This window comes from Prunus avium, chromosome 8 (genome assembly GCF_965620075.1).
Source record: "Prunus avium chromosome 8, drPruAviu1.hap1.1, whole genome shotgun sequence".
In the NCBI taxonomy this organism is placed as follows: domain Eukaryota; kingdom Viridiplantae; phylum Streptophyta; class Magnoliopsida; order Rosales; family Rosaceae; genus Prunus; species Prunus avium.
In genome coordinates, this window is record NC_142291.1 from 10,086,254 (window position 1) to 10,108,799 (window position 22,546).

At 47.4% G+C, this 22,546-nt stretch overlaps 22 non-coding genes across 22 annotated transcripts; all 22 read right to left on the reverse strand.

The window, feature by feature from the left end:
• Positions 1-4,080: 4,080 nt before the first annotated feature.
• Positions 4,081-4,199, reverse strand: LOC148291659 (5S ribosomal RNA). The gene has a single exon (XR_015827664.1). It is a non-coding gene; the product is annotated as a 5S ribosomal RNA (ribosomal RNA).
• A 754-nt stretch (positions 4,200-4,953) lies between these two features.
• LOC148291660 (5S ribosomal RNA) lies at positions 4,954-5,072 on the reverse strand. Its single transcript, XR_015826774.1, has one exon. It is a non-coding gene; the product is annotated as a 5S ribosomal RNA (ribosomal RNA).
• Positions 5,073-5,825: 753 nt separating this feature from the next.
• On the reverse strand, positions 5,826-5,944 carry LOC148291661 (5S ribosomal RNA). The gene has a single exon (XR_015827637.1). It is a non-coding gene; the product is annotated as a 5S ribosomal RNA (ribosomal RNA).
• A 754-nt stretch (positions 5,945-6,698) lies between these two features.
• On the reverse strand, positions 6,699-6,817 carry LOC148291662 (5S ribosomal RNA). Its single transcript, XR_015827352.1, has one exon. It is a non-coding gene; the product is annotated as a 5S ribosomal RNA (ribosomal RNA).
• Positions 6,818-7,570: 753 nt separating this feature from the next.
• LOC148291663 (5S ribosomal RNA) lies at positions 7,571-7,689 on the reverse strand. Its single transcript, XR_015826902.1, has one exon. It is a non-coding gene; the product is annotated as a 5S ribosomal RNA (ribosomal RNA).
• A 753-nt stretch (positions 7,690-8,442) lies between these two features.
• Positions 8,443-8,561, reverse strand: LOC148291664 (5S ribosomal RNA). The gene has a single exon (XR_015827353.1). It is a non-coding gene; the product is annotated as a 5S ribosomal RNA (ribosomal RNA).
• A 753-nt stretch (positions 8,562-9,314) lies between these two features.
• On the reverse strand, positions 9,315-9,433 carry LOC148291665 (5S ribosomal RNA). The gene has a single exon (XR_015826738.1). It is a non-coding gene; the product is annotated as a 5S ribosomal RNA (ribosomal RNA).
• A 754-nt stretch (positions 9,434-10,187) lies between these two features.
• LOC148291666 (5S ribosomal RNA) lies at positions 10,188-10,306 on the reverse strand. The gene has a single exon (XR_015826682.1). It is a non-coding gene; the product is annotated as a 5S ribosomal RNA (ribosomal RNA).
• Positions 10,307-11,051: 745 nt separating this feature from the next.
• On the reverse strand, positions 11,052-11,170 carry LOC148291667 (5S ribosomal RNA). The gene has a single exon (XR_015827581.1). It is a non-coding gene; the product is annotated as a 5S ribosomal RNA (ribosomal RNA).
• Positions 11,171-11,923: 753 nt separating this feature from the next.
• Positions 11,924-12,042, reverse strand: LOC148291668 (5S ribosomal RNA). The gene has a single exon (XR_015827622.1). It is a non-coding gene; the product is annotated as a 5S ribosomal RNA (ribosomal RNA).
• A 753-nt stretch (positions 12,043-12,795) lies between these two features.
• LOC148291669 (5S ribosomal RNA) lies at positions 12,796-12,914 on the reverse strand. The gene has a single exon (XR_015827582.1). It is a non-coding gene; the product is annotated as a 5S ribosomal RNA (ribosomal RNA).
• A 753-nt stretch (positions 12,915-13,667) lies between these two features.
• On the reverse strand, positions 13,668-13,786 carry LOC148291670 (5S ribosomal RNA). The gene has a single exon (XR_015827623.1). It is a non-coding gene; the product is annotated as a 5S ribosomal RNA (ribosomal RNA).
• Positions 13,787-14,539: 753 nt separating this feature from the next.
• On the reverse strand, positions 14,540-14,658 carry LOC148291671 (5S ribosomal RNA). The gene has a single exon (XR_015827624.1). It is a non-coding gene; the product is annotated as a 5S ribosomal RNA (ribosomal RNA).
• Positions 14,659-15,411: 753 nt separating this feature from the next.
• Positions 15,412-15,530, reverse strand: LOC148291672 (5S ribosomal RNA). Its single transcript, XR_015827625.1, has one exon. It is a non-coding gene; the product is annotated as a 5S ribosomal RNA (ribosomal RNA).
• Positions 15,531-16,285: 755 nt separating this feature from the next.
• LOC148291673 (5S ribosomal RNA) lies at positions 16,286-16,404 on the reverse strand. Its single transcript, XR_015826913.1, has one exon. It is a non-coding gene; the product is annotated as a 5S ribosomal RNA (ribosomal RNA).
• A 753-nt stretch (positions 16,405-17,157) lies between these two features.
• LOC148291674 (5S ribosomal RNA) lies at positions 17,158-17,276 on the reverse strand. Its single transcript, XR_015827354.1, has one exon. It is a non-coding gene; the product is annotated as a 5S ribosomal RNA (ribosomal RNA).
• A 753-nt stretch (positions 17,277-18,029) lies between these two features.
• On the reverse strand, positions 18,030-18,148 carry LOC148291675 (5S ribosomal RNA). Its single transcript, XR_015827356.1, has one exon. It is a non-coding gene; the product is annotated as a 5S ribosomal RNA (ribosomal RNA).
• Positions 18,149-18,901: 753 nt separating this feature from the next.
• On the reverse strand, positions 18,902-19,020 carry LOC148291676 (5S ribosomal RNA). Its single transcript, XR_015827357.1, has one exon. It is a non-coding gene; the product is annotated as a 5S ribosomal RNA (ribosomal RNA).
• Positions 19,021-19,748: 728 nt separating this feature from the next.
• LOC148291677 (5S ribosomal RNA) lies at positions 19,749-19,867 on the reverse strand. Its single transcript, XR_015827358.1, has one exon. It is a non-coding gene; the product is annotated as a 5S ribosomal RNA (ribosomal RNA).
• A 754-nt stretch (positions 19,868-20,621) lies between these two features.
• LOC148291678 (5S ribosomal RNA) lies at positions 20,622-20,740 on the reverse strand. Its single transcript, XR_015826796.1, has one exon. It is a non-coding gene; the product is annotated as a 5S ribosomal RNA (ribosomal RNA).
• A 755-nt stretch (positions 20,741-21,495) lies between these two features.
• Positions 21,496-21,614, reverse strand: LOC148291679 (5S ribosomal RNA). Its single transcript, XR_015827359.1, has one exon. It is a non-coding gene; the product is annotated as a 5S ribosomal RNA (ribosomal RNA).
• Positions 21,615-22,368: 754 nt separating this feature from the next.
• On the reverse strand, positions 22,369-22,487 carry LOC148291680 (5S ribosomal RNA). Its single transcript, XR_015826797.1, has one exon. It is a non-coding gene; the product is annotated as a 5S ribosomal RNA (ribosomal RNA).
• Positions 22,488-22,546: the final 59 nt, after the last annotated feature.

Sequence of the window (22,546 nt, forward strand, 5' to 3'; positions counted from 1 at the left end):
TTCCCTAATTTGATCATTTGTTGTCTAACCTAAAATTAAGCATTAGGAACCCATTAAGCATAGAAGAACAATTTAAACAACCAAGTATGTATCTAATCCCTGTTGTCGAATGTCCATACATACTCTTCCTATTCATAGTTCAATTCGAATTAAAGCATGGTGTATACTCTTAATTCAAACCAAGATAGCTAACATGCAAGCCTAAATGGTGATCAATCATTCAAACTAGCATATTAACTTATAAGCATAATGAATAAGAACAAAAACCATAATTGAAACTTGGAAACTAATTAAACTTGAATACTTAAGAAAGAATGTACATTACAAGAAAAATAAATTACAACTAAGAAAACATTAAAGAAAGCTAGAATTGAGAACTAGAAAGCAAAACTAAGAGAATTTGAGGGAGAGAAGGGAAGGGAGCTCTAGAGAAGTGTTTGAGAGCTCCCCCCCCCTTGGGGTGTGTTTACAAGCTTGGGAAACCTCACTATATATAGGCCTAAGGAAGCTGAAAATCTGAATTAAGTATGGCTAATGCATACAACACTTTGTTTTATAAAATCTGAAATGGTTGATGCACTTCACTAATGCATACAACACTTCCATTATAAAATCTGAAATGGTTGATGCACTTCACTAATAAATCCCACCAGCAGCCCTAGCTCATCTTCATGTCACCATGACCAAGCTTCCAACCAGAAATAATAGCTCATCCTGAGGTCAGCATGACCAGCAACTTCAAGGGCTTACGAATTGGGCTTCCCTTAAGCAAATTAAGACTTTAAGCACTCAAACTTGAAGTTCAGAATGTCTTCTTTCCAGCCATATATCATTTGGGCCAATCCAAGGTCGGAGGAGGAAGTTAAGGCCAAAACAAATTGCTAACTCATTTTGCGCGCTGATAAAATCCATCCTGAGCATGGCTCTGTGTTTGCTAGGTAACAGACTCCATATTTATCCAATGGGGCTGAATTTTGGATATGTTATATTACACACCCATTGGAACAACTTTCATGAAGAATGTGGCCTCATCCGAGCTACGTAGGTTGCTGAAACAAAGCTTGCAATATGACCTACGAAACTGGGCTGGCAGGGGACTGTAGCCAAAATTGAGTTTGTCTTTAAGCTCTTCATCCATTCATCCAAATTAGGCCCTAACATGCATGGATTGCATCATTTACTACCCAAAGCCATCATTATTACCTAAAGCTCAATGAACTGAAAGATAAACACAAAAAGGATTAAAAGCACAAGTTTAACTCAAAAACATAACCAAATCATAAGCTAGAAGGGTACAAAATGATATACAATTATGAACCGATCAAATACCCCCAAACCTAGATTTTGCTAGTCCTCGAGCAAAACAACACAAAACAAAGTTAAAAACAAAACAAGAAGTTAACTAGACCACTTTCGTAGGTAACTCGATTGCATTGAGCGAATGCAACAAGCCTTTAAACCTCTAGGCATCCCTAGTAGGAGGAGTTGTGTCTCCTGAGGGTTTAACAGAAACGATACCCACAAACGTTTTACTAACTCTACAAAACAAAGTGGTTAGAAAACTTATTAGATTTGTTAGTCCTTAGCAAAAATAAAAGAAACACAAAAACAAAAATAATTACAAAAACAAAACAAAAATAAAAATAAAAATAAATAAATAAAAACTCAAAACAATCTTTCCGAACATTTTATGAAGAGAAATGACTCATGCACATGACTCAAAAGTTTAAAAGCTCAATTTTAGACATTATTTACAAGGCGGCAAAGTTCAAAACATAACATGTTCAAAGTGTATTAGTGTGATAGCCAAATGCAACAAATTCCCCAATCTTAGTTTTCACACAATTTCAAAAATCATACCAAGCACAAATGCAACTTCAAATCTCACCGAAGTTGTCCTGTCACAAATGAATCACTCGGAAGAGGGCTACAATGCAACACTCAGTTATAAACATGAGATTAGAGTTAAACCATAAGGGACTTAACTCGCAATAGAAAGATGAAGAACTTGCATTAATATGATCTCAAGAAGGATGCCAAACACTTAAAAGTAGAAAAATAAATGCAATTCAACCACATGACATTTAAGATCAATTTAGGTCTTTAGCATAGGTTGTAATGGGGCCAAGGGTGTAAGGTGAGTAAGAAATGAAGGGTATGGATAAAACAAAGTCCAAGAAACTCAAAATATAAGAGCATAAAACAATTGTTTACAAGACTTCGAATCATCACGATTAGATTTTTTCTTTTACACGATCAAAACTCCTTATACCTTCATTTACAATGATTTAAACTCCTTTCCAAACACCAATGAAACCCAAAAACAAAATTTCATTCAACTACCATTTAATCATAACTTTTTTCTTTTCTTTTCTTTCACCAATTGTGTGATTTTCTTTTTTTTTCTTTTTTTCTTCTATGTAATATCCCTTCCCAAACTTAGCATGAAAAACACATCCGAATTAGAGCTCATGAGTTCCTTAGAAAGGTAAATATTTGTTTTTCGGGCTAAGGCGAGGAAATATAATTGGTAAAATGAAAGAAAAGGTTTACATGTAGGCTCAAAATGGTTAACAATGGAAAATCATGCTTAAGCATGCATAAGGTTAGCTTGAAAGGCACAAACGATCCAAAGAGGGCCTTAATATCACTTCTTAAATGTCATGAAATCAAATTGCATAAGAATGAATGACTTTTAAGTGATCAACCAAATCAATGAATAATGAGATCAAACAACAACTTTGATGACAAGAAAATAAGAGTATGTGTATAACATTCATGAAATGAAGCACAAGGCTCAAAAGCTCACATTATATGGTTATATAAGTCTAATTTATGCTTGATACAATTCTTTAGATCATGCAAATCCTTTAATTGGAAAATTATGAAACAAATGGCAAGTGCAAAGAAGGTTTCGAACATGTCATGCTAGAACGATGCCAAATTAATTAATTAATTAATTTTTTTTTACAATAAAAATTTACAAGGAAAACAAAATAAATAATAAATAAAATTCAATTTTCATTTAAGTCATGCAAACATTTATCACAATCTCATCAAATGTGTTCGGAAAGTGACTAAACAAGATTCAAAACAAGAAAGAAATTTAAATATTTTTTTTTTAAAAATTTTAAGAAAAACCAAGTTTACTTGCTAAACTCCAATACCCCCAAACCTAGAAATGAGCATTGTCCTCAATGTTTAAAAATTAGCCACAAACAATGTCATAACAACAAATGAAAGGTATTAAAGCAAATAAAAAAATATCACAAAATCACAAAAGAAAACAAAAACAAAATAATTATAAAATAAAAATTACAACACAAACAAACAAACAAAAAAAAATGAAACAGTAAACCCTAATCACACAATTCTGAAACCCAAAAAAATTTTGAAGCCCAAAGCCCACAATTTCGAAACACAAACCATGGTGAATTTAACCCACTTTGAAACCCAAACTAAAGTGAAACCCGACCCACAATTTGTTTTCAATTCCGGCTTTTTATTATTATTTAGTTTTGTAAAAACAAACTATCGAACCGTGATTAGCAACACAAAGAGCGGGATTTTAACATGGATCATGATGTCTCGGTTCAGTGTAAGGGACCAACAGACAGGGCGAGACACGTGTCGACGCAAAGAGGCGCCGCAGGCTCCACAAGCAAAAATTACGGGCTCATGGAAAGGCGCGAAGAGTTTACTGAACGCGTTCGTGCAACGGCAAATCGGGCAAACCGCTGATCTGGGGTCCGACCTCAGAATTGGGCCCACGAACCGTCGATTCGAAGGCAACGGCGTCGCGAGTAAAACTCATTGGGTTGCCAAGAGTCGTGGGCTTTTTCGGGCATCCGACGTCGTTTACTAGCCCGAAATCCAGTTTTTGAAGTTTTTGATAACTGTGTTATTTTCCTATTTTAATTCCTTCGTTAATCCTAGGCTTTCTAGGAGTATTTAATCATAGTGTGCCCCGATTGTCACGCTGCGCCACGGGGTCGTGATAAAACAAAGACATCCAGATGAATAAGATGACGGAAAGCAAACGCCCACGACAATTGAAACGTCAACAAGGCAAAAAAAGAAGGGATGCAACACGAGGACTTCCCAGGAGGTCACCCATCCTAGTACTACTCTCGCCCAAACTCGCTTAACTTCGGAGTTCTAATGGGATCCGGTGCATGTGAGTTGGTATGATCGCATCCGTTAGCTTATAACGCCTAAAAGTATATAAGCCACGTTTGAGCCATGCCATATGACCATGGGTTGGCTATCCAACATCCCCTGCATGAAATGGCATGGCCTGTCAGGCCTTGTCGTCGCCACCCCTACCATGTGTCGCGCGCAGGCCTGCCGAACTGCCGGTTCCGATCGGCTGTGGGGCCTACCTTACGATAATTGAACCAAAACAAAAAAAAACAAAAAAACTGACAACGTTAAGAACAACCCCAATAATTTCGGCAGTGGGCGTCGAGTCCTGTTGTTTTTTCGCTTTCGTTCGTTTGCGGTGCCCGGTTAATTGGAGACGAGCTCCACGGGGTGATGTAGGACAGATGGCGTAAGTTATTGGAGAGGAGCTGGACCGACGCGCGTGCAACGGCAAATCGGGCAAACCGCTGATCTGGGCTCCGACCTCAGAATTGGGCCCACGAACCGTCGATTCGAAGGCAACGGCGTCGCGAGTAAAACTCATTGGGCTGCCATGAGTCGTGGGCTTTTTCGGGCATCCGACGTCGTTTACTAGCCCGAAATCCAGTTTTTGAAGTTTTTGGTAACTGTATTATTTTCCTATTTTAATTCCTTCGTTAATCCTACGCTTTCTAGGAGTATTTAATCATAGTGTGCCCCGATTGTCACGCTGCGCCAAGGGGTCGTGATAAAACAAAGACATCCAGATCAATAAGTTGACGGAAAGCAAACGCCCACGACAATTGAAACGTCAACAAGGCAAAAAAAGAAGGGATGCAACACGAGGACTTCCCAGGAGGTCACCCATCCTAGTACTACTCTCGCCCAAACTCGCTTAACTTCGGAGCTCTGATGGGATCCGGTGCATGTGAGTTGGTATGATCGCATCCGTTAGCTTATAACGCCTAAAAGTATATAAGCCACGTTTGAGCCATGCCATATGACCATGGGTTGGCTATCCAACGCCCCCCGCATGAAATGGCATGGCCTGTCACGCCTTGTCGTCGCCACCCCTACCACGTGTCGCGCGCAGGCCTGCCGAACTGCCGGTTCCGATCGGCTGTGGGGCCTACCTTACGATAATTGAACCAAAACAAAAAAAACAAAAAAACTGACAACGTTAAGAACAACCCCAATAATTTCGGCAGTGGGCGTCGAGTCCTGTTGTTTTTTCGCTTTCGTTCGTTTGCGGTGCCCGGTTAATTGGAGACGAGCTCCACGGGGTGATGTAGGACAGATGGCGTAAGTTATTGGAGAGGAGCTGGACCGACGCGCGTGCAACGGCAAATCGGGCAAACCGCTGATCTGGGCTCCGACCTCAGAATTGGGCCCACGAACCGTCGATTCGAAGGCAACGGCGTCGCGAGTAAAACTCATTGCGTTGCCATGAGTCGTGGGCTTTTTCGGGCATCCGACGTCGTTTACTAGCCCGAAATCCAGTTTTTGAAGTTTTTGGTAACTGTGTTATTTTCATATTTTAATTCCTTCGTTAATCCTAGGCTTTCTAGGAGTATTTAATCATAGTGTGCCCCGATTGTCACGCTGCGCCAAGGGGTCGTGATAAAACAAAGACATCCAGATGAATAAGATGACGGAAAGCAAACGCCCACGACAATTGAAATGTCAACAAGGCGAAAAAAGAAGGGATGCAACACGAGGACTTCCCAAGAGGTCACCCATCCTAGTACTACTCTCGCCCAAACTCGCTTAACTTCGGAGTTCTGATGGGATCCGGTGCATGTGAGTTGGTATGATCGCATCCGTTAGCTTATAACGCCTAAAAGTATATAAGCCACGTTTGAGCCATGCCATATGACCATGGGTTGGCTATCCAACGCCCCCCCGCATGAAATGGCATGGCCTGTCACGCCTTGTCGTCGCCACCCCTACCACGTGTCGCGCGCAGGCATGCCGAACTGCCGGTTCCGATCGGCTGTGGGGCCTACCTTACGATAATTGAACCAAAACAAAAAAAACAAAAAAACTGACAACGTTAAGAACAACCCCAATAATTTCGGCAGTGGGCGTCGAGTCCTGTTGTTTTTTCGCTTTCGTTCGTTTGCGGTGCCCGGTTAATTGGAGACGAGCTCCACGGGGTGATGTAGGACAGATGGCGTAAGTTATTGGAGAGGAGCTGGACCGACGCGCGTGCAACGGCAAATCGGGCAAACCGCTGATCTGGGCTCCGACCTCAGAATTGGGCCCACGAACCGTCGATTCGAAGGCAACGGCGTCGCGAGTAAAACTCATTGCGTTGCCATGAGTCGTGGGCTTTTTCGGGCATCCGACGTCGTTTACTAGCCCGAAATCCAGTTTTTGAAGTTTTTGGTAACTGTGTTATTTTCATATTTTAATTCCTTCGTTAATCCTAGGCTTTCTAGGAGTATTTAATCATAGTGTGCCCCGATTGTCACGCTGCGCCAAGGGGTCGTGATAAAACAAAGACATCCAGATGAATAAGATGACGGAAAGCAAACGCCCACGACAATTGAAATGTCAACAAGGCGAAAAAAGAAGGGATGCAACACGAGGACTTCCCAGGAGGTCACCCATCCTAGTACTACTCTCGCCCAAACTCGCTTAACTTCGGAGTTCTGATGGGATCCGGTGCATGTGAGTTGGTATGATCGCATCCGTTAGCTTATAACGCCTAAAAGTATATAAGCCACGTTTGAGCCATGCCATATGACCATGGGTTGGCTATCCAACGCCCCCCGCATGAAATGGCATGGCCTGTCACGCCTTGTCGTCGCCACCCCTACCACGTGTCGCGCGCAGGCATGCCGAACTGCCGGTTCCGATCGGCTGTGGGGCCTACCTTACGATAATTGAACCAAAACAAAAAAAACAAAAAAACTGACAACGTTAAGAACAACCCCAATAATTTCGGCAGTGGGCGTCGAGTCCTGTTGTTTTTTCGCTTTCGTTCGTTTGCGGTGCCCGGTTAATTGGAGACGAGCTCCACGGGGTGATGTAGGACAGATGGCGTAAGTTATTGGAGAGGAGCTGGACCGACGCGCGTGCAACGGCAAATCGGGCAAACCGCTGATCTGGGCTCCGACCTCAGAATTGGGCCCACGAACCGTCGATTCGAAGGCAACGGCGTCGCGAGTAAAACTCATTGCGTTGCCATGAGTCGTGGGCTTTTTCGGGCATCCGACGTCGTTTACTAGCCCGAAATCCAGTTTTTGAAGTTTTTGGTAACTGTGTTATTTTCATATTTTAATTCCTTCGTTAATCCTAGGCTTTCTAGGAGTATTTAATCATAGTGTGCCCCGATTGTCACGCTGCGCCAAGGGGTCGTGATAAAACAAAGACATCCAGATGAATAAGATGACGGAAAGCAAACGCCCACGACAATTGAAATGTCAACAAGGCGAAAAAAGAAGGGATGCAACACGAGGACTTCCCAGGAGGTCACCCATCCTAGTACTACTCTCGCCCAAACTCGCTTAACTTCGGAGTTCTGATGGGATCCGTTGCATGTGAGTTGGTATGATCGCATCCGTTAGCTTATAACGCCTAAAAGTATATAAGCCACGTTTGAGCCATGCCATATGACCATGGGTTGGCTATCCAACGCCCCCCGCATGAAATGGCATGGCCTGTCAAGCCTTGTCGTCGCCACCCCTACCACGTGTCGCGCGCAGGCCTGCCGAACTGCCGGTTCCGATCGGCTGTGGGGCCTACCTTACGATAATTGAACCAAAACAAAAAAAACAAAAAAACTGACAACGTTAAGAACAACCCCAATAATTTCGGCAGTGGGCGTCGAGTCCTGTTGTTTTTTCGCTTTCGTTCGTTTGCGGTGCCCGGTTAATTGGAGACGAGCTCCACGGGGTGATGTAGGACAGATGGCGTAAGTTATTGGAGAGGAGCTGGACCGACGCGCGTGCAACGGCAAATCGGGCAAACCGCTGATCTGGGCTCCGACCTCAGAATTGGGCCCACGAACCGTCGATTCGAAGGCAACGGCGTCGCGAGTAAAACTCATTGCGTTGCCATGAGTCGTGGGCTTTTTCGGGCATCCGACGTCGTTTACTAGCCCGAAATCCAGTTTTTGAAGTTTTTGGTAACTGTGTTATTTTCCTATTTTAATTCCTTCGTCAATCCTAGGCTTTCTAGGAGTATTTAATCATAGTGTGCCCCGATTGTCACGCTGCGCCAAGGGGTCGTGATAAAACAAAGACATCCAGATGAATAAGATGACGGAAAGCAAACGCCCACGACAATTGAAACGTCAACAAGGCAAAAAAAGAAGGGATGCAACACGAGGACTTCCCAGGAGGTCACCCATCCTAGTACTACTCTCGCCCAAACTCGCTTAACTTCGGAGTTCTGATGGGATCCGGTGCATGTGAGTTGGTATGATCGCATCCGTTAGCTTATAACGCCTAAAAGTATATAAGCCACGTTTGAGCCATGCCATATGACCATGGGTTGGCTATCCAACGCCCCCCGCATGAAATGGCATGGCCTGTCAAGCCTTGTCGTCGCCACCCCTACCACGTGTCGCGCGCAGGCCTGCCGAACTGCCGGTTCCGATCGGCTGTGGGGCCTACCTTACGATAATTGAACCAAAACAAAAAAAACAAAAAAACTGACAACGTTAAGAACAACCCCAATAATTTCGGCAGTGGGCGTCGAGTCCTGCTGTTTTTTCGCTTTCGTTCGTTTGCGGTGCCCGGTTAATTGGAGACGAGCTCCACGGGGTGATGTAGGACAGATGGCGTAAGTTATTGGAGAGGAGCTGGACCGACGCGCGTGCAACGGCAAATCGGGCAAACCGCTGATCTGGGCTCCGACCTCAGAATTGGGCCCACGAACCGTCGATTCGAAGGCAACGGCGTCGCGAGTAAAACTCATTGCGCTGCCACGAGTCGTGGGCTTTTTCGGGCATCCGACGTCGTTTACTAGCCCGAAATCCAGTTTTTGAAGTCTTTGGTAACTGTATTATTTTCCTATTTTAATTCCTTCGTTAATCCTAGGCTTTCTAGGAGTATTTAATCATAGTGTGCCCCGATTGTCACGCTGCGCCAAGGGGTCGTGATAAAACAAAGACATCCAGATGAATAAGATGACGGAAAGCAAACGCCCACGACAATTGAAACGTCAACAAGGCAAAAAAAGAAGGGATGCAACACGAGGACTTCCCAGGAGGTCACCCATCCTAGTACTACTCTCGCCCAAACTCGCTTATCTTCGGAGTTCTGATGGGATCCGGTGCATGTGAGTTGGTATGATCGCATCCGTTAGCTTATAACGCCTAAAAGTATATAAGCCACGTTTGAGCCATGCCATACGACCATGGGTTGGCTATCCAACGCCCCCCGCATGAAATGGCATGGCCTGTCAAGCCTTGTCGTCGCCACCCCTACCATGTGTCGCGCGCAGGCCTGCCGAACTGCCGGTTCCGATCGGCTGTGGGGCCTACCTTACGATAATTGAACCAAAACAAAAAAAAACAAAAAAACTGACAACGTTAAGAACAACCCCAATAATTTCGGCAGTGGGCGTCGAGTCCTGTTGTTTTTTCGCTTTCGTTCGTTTGCGGTGCCCGGTTAATTGGAGACGAGCTCCACGGGGTGATGTAGGACAGATGGCGTAAGTTGTTGGAGAGGAGCTGGACCGACGCGCGTGCAACGGCAAATCGGGCAAACCGCTGATCTGGGCTCCGACCTCAGAATTGGGCCCACGAACCGTCGATTCGAAGGCAACGGCATCGCGAGTAAAACTCATTGCGTTGCCATGAGTCGTGGGCTTTTTCGGGCATCCGACGTCGTTTACTAGCCCGAAATCCAGTTTTTGAAGTTTTTGGTAACTGTGTTATTTTCCTATTTTAATTCCTTCGTTAATCCTAGGCTTTCTAGGAGTATTTAATCATAGTGTGCCCCGATTGTCACGCTGCGCCGAGGGGTCGTGATAAAACAAAGACATCCAGATGAATAAGATGACGGAAAGCAAACGCCCACGACAATTGAAACGTCAACAAGGCAAAAAAAGAAGGGATGCAACACGAGGACTTCCCAGGAGGTCACCCATCCTAGTACTACTCTCGCCCAAACTCCCTTAGCTTCGGAGTTCTGATGGGATCCGGTGCATGTGAGTTGGTATGATCGCATCCGTTAGCTTATAACGCCTAAAAGTATATAAGCCACGTTTGAGCCATGCCATATGACCATGGGTTGGCTATCCAACGCCCCCCGCATGAAATGGCATGGCCTGTCAAGCCTTGTCGTCGCCACCCCTACCACGTGTCGCGCGCAGGCCTGCCGAACTGCCGGTTCCGATCGGCTGTGGGGCCTACCTTACGATAATTGAACCAAAACAAAAAAAACTGACAACGTTAAGAACAACCCCAATAATTTCGGCAGTGGGCGTCGAGTCCTGCTGTTTTTTCGCTTTCGTTCGTTTGCGGTGCCCGGTTAATTGGAGACGAGCTCGACGGGGTGATGTAGGACAGATGGCGTAAGTTATTGGAGAGGAGCTGGACCGACGCGCGTGCAACGGCAAATCGGGCAAACCGCTGATCTGGGCTCCGAACTCAGAATTGGGCCCACGAACCGTCGATTCGAAGGCAACGGCGTCGCGAGTAAAACTCATTACGTTGCCATGAGTCGTGGGCTTTTTCGGGCATCCGACGTCGTTTACTAGCCCGAAATCCAGTTTTTGAAGTTTTTGGTAACTGTGTTATTTTCCTATTTTAATTCCTTCGTTAATCCTAGGCTTTCTAGGAGTATTTAATCATAGTGTGCCCCGATTGTCACGCTGCGCCGAGGGGTCGTGATAAAACAAAGACATCCAGATGAATAAGATGACGGAAAGCAAACGCCCACGACAATTGAAACGTCAACAAGGCAAAAAAAGAAGGGATGCAACACGAGGACTTCCCAGGAGGTCACCCATCCTAGTACTACTCTCGCCCAAACTCGCTTAGCTTCGGAGTTCTGATGGGATCCGGTGCATGTGAGTTGGTATGATCGCATCCGTTAGCTTATAACGCCTAAAAGTATATAAGCCACATTTGAGCCACGCCATATGACCATGGGTTGGCTATCCAACGCCCCCCGCATGAAATGGCATGGCCTGTCAAGCCTTGTCGTCGCCACCCCTACCACGTGTCGCGCGCAGGCCTGCCGAACTACCGGTTCCGATCGGCTGTGGGGCCTACCTTACGATAATTGAACCAAAACAAAAAAAACAAAAAAACTGACAACGTTAAGAACAACCCCAATAATTTCGGCAGTGGGCGTCGAGTCCTGCTGTTTTTTCGCTTTCGTTCGTTTGCGGTGCCCGGTTAATTGGAGACGAGCTCGACGGGGTGATGTAGGACAGATGGCGTAAGTTATTGGAGAGGAGCTGGACCGACGCGCGTGCAACGGCAAATCGGGCAAACCGCAGATCTGGGCTCCGAACTTAGAATTGGGCCCACGAACCGTCGATTCGAAGGCAACGGCATCGCGAGTAAAACTCATTGCGTTGCCCTGAGTCGTGGGCTTTTTCGGGCATCCGACGTCGTTTACTAGCCCGAAATCCAGTTTTTGAAGTTTTTGGTAACTGTGTTATTTTCCTATTTTAATTCCTTCGTTAATCCTAGGCTTTCTAGGAGTATTTAATCATAGTGTGCCCCGATTGTCACGCTGCGCCGAGGGGTCGTGATAAAACAAAGACATCCAGATGAATAAGATGACGGAAAGCAAACGCCCACGACAATTGAAACGTCAACAAGGCAAAAAATGAAGGGATGCAACACGAGGACTTCCCAGGAGGTCACCCATCCAAGTACTACTCTCGCCCAAACTCGCTTAGCTTCGGAGTTCTGATGGGATCCGGTGCATGTGAGTTGGTATGATCGCATCCGTTAGTTTATAACGCCTAAAAGTATATAAGCCACGTTTGAGCCACGCCATATGACCATGGGTTGGCTATCCAACGCCCCCCGCATGAAATGGCATGGCCTGTCAAGCCTTGTCGTCGCCACCCCTACCACGTGTCGCGCGCAGGCCTGCCGAACTGCCGGTTCCGATCGGCTGTGGGGCCTACCTTACGATAATTGAACCAAAACAAAAAAAACAAAAAAACTGACAACGTTAAGAACAACCCCAACAATTTCGGCAGTGGGCGTCGAGTCCTGCTGTTTTTTCGCTTTCGTTCGTTTGCGGTGCCCGGTTAATTGGAGACGAGCTCGACGGGGTGATGTAGGACAGATGGCGTAAGTTATTGGAGAGGAGCTGGACCGACGCGCGTGCAACGGCAAATCGGGCAAACCGCTGATCTGGGCTCCGAACTCAGAATTGGGCCCACGAACCGTCGATTCGTAGGCAACGGCGTCGCGAGTAAAACTCATTGCGTGGCCATGAGTCGTGGGCTTTTTCGGGCATCCGACGTCGTTTACTAGCCCGAAATCCAGTTTTTGAAGTTTTTGGTAACTGTGTTATTTTCCTATTTTAATTCCTTCGTTAATCCTAGGCTTTCTAGGAGTATTTAATCATAGTGTGCCCCGATTGTCACGCTGCGCCGAGGGGTCGTGATAAAACAAAGACATCCAGATGAATAAGATGACGGAAAGCAAACGCCCACGACAATTGAAACGTCAACAAGGCAAAAAAAGAAGGGATGCAACACGAGGACTTCCCAGGAGGTCACCCATCCTAGTACTACTCTCGCCCAAACTCGCTTAGCTTCGGAGTTCTGATGGGATCCGGTGCATGTGAGTTGGTATGATCGCATCCGTTAGCTTATAACGCCTAAAAGTATATAAGCCACGTTTGAGCCACGCCATATGACCATGGGTTGGCTATCCAACGCCCCCCGCATGAAATGGCATGGCCTGTCAAGCCTTGTCGTCGCCACGCCTACCACGTGTCGCGCGCAGGCCTGCCGAACTGCCGGTTCCGATCGGCTGTGGGGCCTACCTTACGATAATTGAACCAAAACAAAAAAAACAAAAAAACTGACAACGTTAAGAACAACCCCAATAATTTCGGCAGTGGGCGTCGAGTCCTGCTGTTTTTTCGCTTTCGTTCGTTTGCGGTGCCCGGTTAATTGGAGACGAGCTCGACGGGGTGATGTAGGACAGATGGCGTAAGTTATTGGAGAGGAGCTGGACCGACGCGCGTGCAACGGCAAATCGGGCAAACCGCTGATCTGGGCTCCGAACTCAGAATTGGGCCCACGAACCGTCGATTCGTAGGCAACGGCGTCGCGAGTAAAACTCATTGCGTGGCCATGAGTCGTGGGCTTTTTCGGGCATCCGACGTCGTTTACTAGCCCGAAATCCAGTTTTTGAAGTTTTTGGTAACTGTGTTATTTTCCTATTTTAATTCCTTCGTTAATCCTAGGCTTTCTAGGAGTATTTAATCATAGTGTGCCCCGATTGTCACGCTGCGCCAAGGGGTCGTGATAAAACAAAGACATCCAGATGAATAAGATGACGGAAAGGAAACGCCCACGACAATTGAAACGTCAACAAGGCAAAAAAAGAAGGGATGCAACACGAGGACTTCCCAGGAGGTCACCCATCCAAGTACTACTCTCGCCCAAACTCGCTTAGCTTCGGAGTTCTGATGGGATCCGGTGCATGTGAGTTGGTATGATCGCATCCGTTAGCTTATAACGCCTAAAAGTATATAAGCCACGTTTGAGCCATGCCATATGACCATGGGTTGGCTATCCAACGCCCCCCGCATGAAATGGCATGGCCTGTCAAGCCTTGTCGTCGCCACCCCTACCACGTGTCGCGCGCAGGTCTGCCGAACTGCCGGTTCCGATCGGATGTGGGGCCTACCTTACGATAATTGAACCAAAACAAAAAAAACAAAAAAACTGACAACGTTAAGAACAACCCCAATAATTTCGGCAGTGGGCGTCGAGTCCTGCTGTTTTTTCGCTTTCGTTCGTTTGCGGTGCCCGGTTAATTGGAGACGAGCTCGACGGGGTGATGTAGGACAGATGGCGTAAGTTATTGGAGAGGAGCTGGACCGACGCGCGTGCAACGGCAAATCGGGCAAACCGCTGATCTGGGCTCCGAACTCAGAATTGGGCCCACGAACCGTCGATTCGTAGGCAACGGCGTCGCGAGTAAAACTCATTGCGTGGCCATGAGTCGTGGGCTTTTTCGGGCATCCGACGTCGTTTACTAGCCCGAAATCCAGTTTTTGAAGTTTTTGGTAACTGTGTTATTTTCCTATTTTAATTCCTTCGTTAATCCTAGGCTTTCTAGGAGTATTTAATCATAGTGTGCCCCGATTGTCACGCTGCGCCGAGGGGTCGTGATAAAACAAAGACATCCAGATGAATAAGATGACGGAAAGGAAACGCCCACGACAATTGAAACGTCAACAAGGCAAAAAAAGAAGGGATGCAACACGAGGACTTCCCAGGAGGTCACCCATCCAAGTACTACTCTCGCCCAAACTCGCTTAGCTTCGGAGTTCTGATGGGATCCGGTGCATGTGAGTTGGTATGATCGCATCCGTTAGCTTATAACGCCTAAAAGTATATAAGCCACGTTTGAGCCATGCCATATGACCATGGGTTGGCTATCCAACGCCCCCCGCATGAAATGGCATGGCCTGTCAAGCCTTGTCGTCGCCACCCCTACCACGTGTCGCGCGCAGGTCTGCCGAACTGCCGGTTCCGATCGGATGTGGGGCCTACCTTACGATAATTGAACCAAAACAAAAAAAACAAAAAAACTGACAACGTTAAGAACAACCCCAATAATTTCGGCAGTGGGCGTCGAGTCCTGCTGTTTTTTCGCTTTCGTTCGTTTGCGGTGCCCGGTTAATTGGAGACGAGCTCGACGGGGTGATGTAGGACAGATGGCGTAAGTTATTGGAGAGGAGCTGGACCGACGCGCGTGCAACGGCAAATCGGGCAAACCGCTGATCTGGGCTCCGAACTCAGAATTGGGCCCACGAACCGTCGATTCGTAGGCAACGGCGTCGCGAGTAAAACTCATTGCGTGGCCATGAGTCGTGGGCTTTTTCGGGCATCCGACGTCGTTTACTAGCCCGAAATCCAGTTTTTGAAGTTTTTGGTAACTGTGTTATTTTCCTATTTTAATTCCTTCGTTAATCCTAGGCTTTCTAGGAGTATTTAATCATAGTGTGCCCCGATTGTCACGCTGCGCCGAGGGGTCGTGATAAAACAAAGACATCCAGATGAATAAGATGACGGAAAGGAAACGCCCACGACAATTGAAACGTCAACAAGGCAAAAAAAGAAGGGATGCAACACGAGGACTTCCCAGGAGGTCACCCATCCAAGTACTACTCTCGCCCAAACTCGCTTAGCTTCGGAGTTCTGATGGGATCCGGTGCATGTGAGTTGGTATGATCGCATCCGTTAGCTTATAACGCCTAAAAGTATATAAGCCACGTTTGAGCCATGCCATATGACCATGGGTTGGCTATCCAACGCCCCCCGCATGAAATGGCATGGCCTGTCAAGCCTTGTCGTCGCCACCCCTACCACGTGTCGCGCGCAGGTCTGCCGAACTGCCGGTTCCGATCGGATGTGGGGCCTACCTTACGATATTTGAACCAAAACAAAAAAAACAAAAAAACTGACAACGTTAAGAACAACCCCAATAATTTCGGCAGTGGGCGTCGAGTCCTGCTGTTTTTTCGCTTTCGTTCGTTTGCGGTTCCCGGTTAATTGGAGACGAGCTCCACGGGGTGATGTAGGACAGATGGCGTAAGTTATTGGAGAGGAGCTGGACCGACGCGCGTGCAACGGCAAATCGGGCAAACCGCTGATCTGGGCTCCGAACTCAGAATTGGGCCCATGAACCGTCGATTCGAAGGCAACGGCGTCGCGAGTAAAACTCATTGCTTTGCCATGAGTCGTGGGCTTTTTCGGGCATCCGACGTCGTTTACTAGCCCGAAATCCAGTTTTTGAAGTTTTTGGTAACTGTGTTATTTTCCAATTTTAATTCCTTCGTTAATCCTAGGCTTTCTAGGAGTATTTAATCATAGTGTGCCCCGATTGTCACGCTGCGCCGAGGGGTCGTGATAAAACAAAGACATCCAGATGAATAAGATGACGGAAAGCAAACGCCCACGACAATTGAAACGTCAACAAGGCAAAAAAAAAGAAGGGATGCAACACGAGGACTTCCCAGGAGGTCACCCATCCTAGTACTACTTTCGCCCAAACTCGCTTAACTTCGGAGTTCTGATGGGATCCGGTGCATGTGAGTTGGTATGATCGCATCCGTTAGCTTATAACGCCTAAAAGTATATAAGCCACGTTTGAGCCATGCCATATGACCATGGGTTGGCTATCCAACGCCCCCCGCATGAAATGGCATGGCCTGTCAAGCCTTGTCGTCGCCACCCCGACCACGTGTCGCGCGCAGGCCTGCCGAACTGCCGGTTCCGATCGGCTGTGGGGCCTACCTTACGATAATTGAACCAAAACAAAAAAAACAAAAAAACTGACAACATTAAGAACAACCCCAATAATTTCGGCAGTGGGCGTCGAGTCCTGCTGTTTTTTCGCTTTCGTTCGTTTGCGGTGCCCGGTTAATTGGAGACGAGCTCCACGGGGTGATGTAGGACAGATGGCGTAAGTTATTGGAGAGGAGCTGGACCGACGCGCGTGCAACGGCAAATCGGGCAAACCGCTGATCTGGGCTCCGAACTCAGAATTGGGCCCACGAACCGTCGATTCGAAGGCAACGGCGTCGCGAGTAAAACTCATTGCTTTGCCATGAGTCGTGGGCTTTTTCGGGCATCCGACGTCGTTTACTAGCCCGAAATCCAGTTTTTGAAGTTTTTGGTAACTGTGTTATTTTCCAATTTTAATTCCTTCGTTAATCCTAGGCTTTCTAGGAGTATTTAATCATAGTGTGCCCCGATTGTCACGCTGCGCCGAGGGGTCGTGATAAAACAAAGACATCCAGATGAATAAGATGACGGAAAGCAAACGCCCACGACAATTGAAACGTCAACAAGGCAAAAAAAGAAGGGATGCAACACGAGGACTTCCCAGGAGGTCACCCATCCTAGTACTACTCTCGCCCAAACTCGCTTAACTTCGGAGTTCTGATGGGATCCGGTGCATGTGAGTTGGTATGATCGCATCCGTTAGCTTATAACGCCTAAAAGTATATAAGCCACGTTTGAGCCATGCCATATGACCCTGGGTTGGCTATCCAACGCCCCCCGCATGAAATGGCATGGCCTGTCAAGCCTTGTCGTCGCCACCCCTACCACGTGTCGCGCGCAGGCCTGCCGAACTGCCGGTTCCGATCGGCTGTGGGGCCTACCTTACGATAATTGAACCAAAACAAAAAAAACAAAAAAACTGACAACGTTAAGAACAACCCCAATAATTTCGGCAGTGGGCGTCGAGTCCTGCTGTTTTTTCGCTTTCGTTCGTTTGCGGTGCCCGGTTAATTGGAGACGAGCTCCATGGGGTGATGTAGGACAGATGGCGTAAGTTATTGGAGAGGAGCTGGACCGACGCGCGTGCAACGGCAAATCGGGCAAACCGCTGATCTGGGCTCCGACCTCAGAATTGGGCCCACGAACCGTCGATTCGAAGGCAACGGCGTCGCGAGTAAAACTCATTGCATTGCCATGAGTCGTGGGCTTTTTCGGGCATCCGACGTCGTTTACTAGCCCGAAATCCAGTTTTTGAAGTTTTTGGTAACTGTGTTATTTTCCTATTTTAATTCCTTCGTTAATCCTAGGCTTTCTAGGAGTATTTAATCATAGTGTGCCCCGATTGTCACGCTGCGCCGAGGGGTCGTGATAAAACAAAGACATCCAGATGAATAAGATGACGGAAAGCAAACGCCCACGACAATTGAAACGTCAACAAGGCAAAAAAAGAAGGGATGCAACACGAGGACTTCCCAGGAGGTCACCCATCCTAGTACTACTCTCGCCCAAACTCGCTTAACTTCGGAGTTCTGATGGGATCCGGTGCATGTGAGTTGGTATGATCGCATCCGTTAGCTTATAACGCCTAAAAGTATATAAGCCACGTTTGAGCCATGCCATATGACCCTGGGTTGGCTATCCAACGCCCCCCGCATGAAATGGCATGGCCTGTCAAGCCTTGTCGTCGCCACCCCTACCACGTGTCGCGCGCAGGCCTGCCGAACTGCCGGTTCCGATCGGCTGTGGGGCCTACCTTACGATAATTGAACCAAAACAAAAAAAACAAAAAAACTGACAACGTTAAGAACAACCCCAATAATTTCGGCAGTGGGCGTCGAGTCCTGCTGTTTTTTCGCTTTCGTTCGTTTGCGGTGCCCGGTTAATTGGAGACGAGCTCCATGGGGTGATGTAGGACAGATGGCGTAAGTTATTGGAGAGGAGCTGGACCGACGCGCGTGCAACGGCAAATCGGGCAAACCGCTGATCTGGGCTCCGACCTCAGAATTGGGCCCACGAACCGTCGATTCGAAGGCAACGGCGTCGCGAGTAAAACTCATTGCATTGCCATGAGTCGTGGGCTTTTTCGGGCATCCGACGTCGTTTACTAGCCCGAAATCCAGTTTTTGAAGTTTTTGGTAACTGTGTTATTTTCCTATTTTAATTCCTTCGTTAATCCTAGGCTTTCTAGGAGTATTTAATCATAGTGTGCCCCGATTGTCACGCTGCGCCGAGGGGTCGTGATAAAACAAAGACATCCAGATGAATAAGATGACGGAAAGCAAACGCCCACGACAATTGAAACGTCAACAAGGCAAAAAAAGAAGGGATGCAACACGAGGACTTCCCAGGAGGTCACCCATCCTAGTACTACTCTCGCCCAAACTCGCTTAACTTCGGAGTTCTGATGGGATCCGGTGCATGTGAGTTGGTATGATCGCATCCGTTAGCTTATAACGCCTAAAAGTATATAAGCCACGTTTGAGCCATGCCATATGACCATGGGTTGGCTATCCAACGCCCCCCGCATGAAATGGCATGGCCTGTCAAGCCTTGTCGTCGCCACCCCTACCACGTGTCGCGCGCAGGCCTGCCGAACTGCCGGTTCCGATCGGCTGTGGGGCCTACCTTACGATAATTGAACCAAAACAAAAAAAACAAAAAAACTGACAACGTTAAGAACAACCCCAATAATTTCGGCAGTGGGCGTCGAGTCCTGCTGTTTTTTCGCTTTCGTTCGTTTGCGGTGCCCGGTTAATTGGAGACGAGCTCCACGGGGTGATGTAGGACAGATGGCGTAAGTTATTGGAGAGGAGCTGGACCGACGCGCGTGCAACGGCAAATCGGGCAAACCGCTGATCTGGGCTCCGACCTCAGAATTGGGCCCACGAACCGTCGATTCGAAGGCAACGGCGTCGCGAGTAAAACTCATTGCGTTGCCATGAGTCGTGGGCTTTTTCGGGCATCCGACGTCGTTTACTAGCCCGAAATCCAGTTTTTGAAGTTTTTGGTAACTGTGTTATTTTCCTATTTTAATTCCTTCGTTAATCATAGTGTGCCCCGATTGTCACGCTGCGCCAAGGGGTCGTGATAAAACAAAGAGATCCAGATGAATAAGATGACGGAAACCAAACGCCCACGACAATTGAAACGTCAACAAGGCAAAAAAAGAAGGGATGCAACACGAGGACTTCCCAGGAGGTCACCCATCCTAGTACTACTCTCGCCCAAACTCGCTTAACTTCGGAGTTCTGATGGGATCCGGTGCATGTGAGTTGGTATGATCGCATCCGTTAGCTTATAACGCCTAAAAGTATATAAGCCACGTTTGAGCCATGCCATATGACCATGGGTTGGCTATCCAACGCCCCCCGCATGAAATGGCATGGCCCGTCAGGCCTTGTCGTCGCCAACCCTACCATGTGTCGCGCGAAGGCCTGCCGAACTGCCGGTTCCGATCGGCTGTGGGGCCTACCTTACGATAATTGAACCAAAACAAAAAAAAACAAAAAAACAGACAACGTTAAGAACAACCCCAATAATTTCGGCAGTGGGCGTCGAGTCCTGTTGTTTTTTCTCTTTCGTTCGTTTTCGGTGCCCGGTTAATTGGAGACGAGCTCCACGGGGTGATGTAGGACAGATGGCGTAAGTTATTGGAGAGGAGCTGGACCGACGCGCGTGCAACGGCAAATCGGGCAAACCGCTGATCTGGGCTCCGACCTCAGAATTGGGCCCACGAACCGTCGATTCGAAGGCAACGGCGTCGCGAGTAAAACTCATTGCAGTGCCATGAGTCGTGGACTTTTTCGGGCATCCGACGTCGTTTACTAGCCCGAAATCCAGTTTTTGAAGTTTTTGGTAACTGTGTTATTTTCCTATTTTAATTCCTTCGTTAATCCTAGGCTTTCTAGGAGTATTTAATCATAGTGTGCCCCGATTGTCACGCTGCGCCACGGGGTCGTGATAAAACAAAGACATCCAGATGAATAAGATGACGGAAAGCAAACGCCCACGACAATTGAAACGTCAACAAGGCAAAAAAAGAAGGGATGCAACACGAGGACTTCCCAGGAGGTCACCCATCCTAGTACTACTCTCGCCCAAACTCGCTTAACTTCGGAGTTCTGATGGGATCCAGTGCATGTGAGTTGGTATGATCGCATCCGTTAGCTTATAACGCCTAAAAGTATATAAGCCAAGTTTGAGCCATGCCATATGACCATGGGTTGGCTATCCAACGCCCCCCGCATGAAATGGCATGGCCTGTCAGGCCTTGTCGTCCCCAACCCCTACCATATGTCGCGCGCAGGCCTGCCGAACTGCCGGTTCCGATCGGCTGTGGGGCCTACCTTACGATAATTGAACCAAAACAAAAAAAAACAAAAAAACTGACAACGTTAAGAACAACCCCAATAATTTCGGCAGTGGGCGTCGAGTCCTGTTGTTTTTTCGCTTTCGTTCGTTTGCGGTGCCCGGTTAATTGGAGACGAGCTCCACGGGGTGATGTAGGACAGATGGCGTAAGTTATTGGAGAGGAGCTGGACCGACGCGCGTGCAACGGCAAATCGGGCAAACCGCTGATCTGGGCTCCGACCTCAGAATTGGGCCCACGAACCGTCGATTCGAAGGCAACGGCGTCGCGAGTAAAACTCATTGCGTTGCCATGGGTCGTGGACTTTTTCGGGCATCCGACGTCGTTTACTAGCCCGAAATCCAATTTTTGAAGTTTTTGGTAACTGTGTTATTTTCCTATTTTAATTCCTTCGTTAATCCTAGGCTTTCTAGGAGTATTTAATCATAGTGTGCCCCGATTGTCACGCTGCGCCACGGGGTCGTGATAAAACAAAGACATCCAGATGAATAAGATGACGGAAAGCAAACGCCCACGACAATTGAAACGTCAACAAGGCAAAAATAGAAGGGATGCAACACGAGGACTTCCCAGGAGGTCACCCATCCTAGTACTACTCTCGCCCAAACTCGCTTAACTTCGGAGTTCTGATGGGATCCGGTGCATGTGAGTTGGTATGATCGCATCCGTTAGCTTATAACGCCTAAAAGTATATAAGCCACGTTTGAGCCATGCCATATGACCATGGGTTGGCTATCCAACGCCCCCCGCATGAAATGGCATGGCCCGTCAGGCCTTGTCGTCGCCAACCCTACCATGTGTCGCGCGAAGGCCTGCCGAACTGCCGGTTCCGATCGGCTGTGGGGCCTACCTTACGATAATTGAACCAAAACAAAAAAAAACAAAAAAACTGACAACGTTAAGAACAACCCCAATAATTTCGGCAGTGGGCGTCGAGTCCTGTTGTTTTTTCTCTTTCGTTCGTTTTCGGTGCCCGGTTAATTGGAGACGAGCTCCACGGGGTGATGTAGGACAGATGGCGTAAGTTATTGGAGAGGAGCTGGACCGACGCGCGTGCAACGGCAAATCGGGCAAACCGCTGATCTGGGCTCTGACCTCAGAATTGGGCCCACGAACCGTCGATTCGAAGGCAACGGCGTCGCGAGTAAAACTCATTGCATTGCCATGAGTCGTGGACTTTTTCGGGCATCCGACGTCGTTTACTAGCCCGAAATCCAGTTTTTGAAGTTTTTGGTAACTGTGTTATTTTCCTATTTTAATTCCTTCGTTAATCCTAGGATTTCTAGGAGTATTTAATCATAGTGTGCCCCGATTGTCACGCTGCGCCACGGGGTCGTGATAAAACAAAGACATCCAGATGAATAAGATGACGGAAAGCAAACGCCCACGACAATTGAAACGTCAACAAGGCAAAAAAAGAAGGGATGCAACACGAGGACTTCCCAGGAGGTCACCCATCCTAGTACTACTCTCGCCCAAACTCGCTTAACTTCGGAGTTCTGATGGGATCCAGTGCATGTGAGTTGGTATGATCGCATCCGTTAGCTTATAACGCCTAAAAGTATATAAGCCAAGTTTGAGCCATGCCATATGACCATG